Below are 1,707 nucleotides of genomic sequence, written 5' to 3'. Positions count from 1 at the left end.
TATATATTTCGTTTAGATTGTAAGATGAAACAGTTCGTTAAATTTATATCGTGGTTGATGAGATCAGTCTTTGGTAGTTGATTCAAATTAATTGAAGGAGCATGTAAGAAACATGCGCCATAGAAAAGTGAGTTGGATAGCGATAACGTTTTACATTTGTCAACACATGGCGGTGGAAAACAATCCTCAAACTATTGATGATTGATAGAGATATCTCACTTTATCCATCTTTTAATTAAACTTAAATTTTAACAAGCAAGGTAATTAGGCATAATTAATTAATTAATTACTATTAACAATGCTATTTGATCTGTAAATATTATTATTTTAGATTAGTATTTAGTTAGTAAAAATTTACACCCATATTTACAGGTGTTTGCATACAAAAAAAATTTTATTAGAAAGACAATGAAAAATTTTAATAATGTGTACAATGGGTTAGTTATTTAATTCAATAGGGATAAATAATAAAAACTCCTCTACAGATTATTCTAAATTCAAAAACTCTCATTCAGTTATTTTACATCAAATTTCAAATTTCAAATTTTAAATTTTAAATTTTCTAATTTTAAATTTCAAATGTTTAAAAAATCTAATTAATTATTTTAAAAAATAACCATCCAAAATAATTCTAATTTACCAAAATATTTTACTCCAATACCCTCTTCTTTTTCAACCGACGACCACCCCACCTTCATCAACAACCATCGTGCAGGTTATTGGCGCAGAAACAGGTCCACGCCGAAAGACGAGCACGCACAATGAGTAAGCGGTGTAGGACCGGGGCCGACCGAAGCAGCTGCTGCCAGCGGAGGGATATAGTCAAAATTATTAAAAATGATTAGTCTTCTAAAGTTTTTGAATTGCTATTATTTTTTTATTTTTTCACGGCATCTCTGATAGATCAAGAACTAATTTGTCACGAATTTGAGTTTTATTTAAGAATCTGCCGCTGACCAATAAATTACTACATGCCCAAAGTAAAATTCGAATCTCCAATACTTATTTAAGCGGACGAATAAACTGAAAATTTGACCAACTTAAATTAGCTCTGAATTGCTACTATTTAAGGGGGGAAATTTAAAAATGTTTAGTCATGCATGGCTGGCTAGCTATTTGAGGCCAAATAAATCCAAGTAAGTTTAGAAAACAACTTAGCAAATTACAGCGATTAATAAGAAAAATTATTTAATTTTTTACTTGTGCCTTGAATTTAATTATGTTTGTTTTATTATGAGCAGTATGTAGGGGACAAACGCAGATGCAAAAGAACGTAAATGACGGGAAACACAGCGCACTGGATATGATAGTTGCTTTTTATTTTTTTCCCTATTCCAAATTTTCTTATTTAAGATGAATTAGAGAAGAATATGCTATGTATTTCAAAATTTAAATGATGGAGTGTTTCAGAAGAGACAAAAATATATATGTAGTGTGCCTATGATCACAAAAGCGTGATCAAATCATGTATGTTCATCATTGTGAATGTACTGAAAAGCCCTAATATATATCAATGTGCATTATTTAGAGTGAAAAACCAAAATACATTACATACATGCTTCTACGTGCAGTAGTGGAGTAGCTGAGTGATCAATAGAATTAATGTCATATTAATATTTTGGAAGAAAATATAAAAGAAAAATGTCAGAGAGTGAATTTTTGTTAGTCAATATATATTTTATTTTTAAAATTTTTTATTTATATTAA

This window comes from Arachis ipaensis, chromosome B06 (assembly GCF_000816755.2).
Source record: "Arachis ipaensis cultivar K30076 chromosome B06, Araip1.1, whole genome shotgun sequence".
Lineage (NCBI taxonomy): Eukaryota > Viridiplantae > Streptophyta > Magnoliopsida > Fabales > Fabaceae > Arachis > Arachis ipaensis.
The sequence above is the reverse complement of the archived record's forward strand: the minus strand, read 5'-3'. Positions refer to the sequence as shown.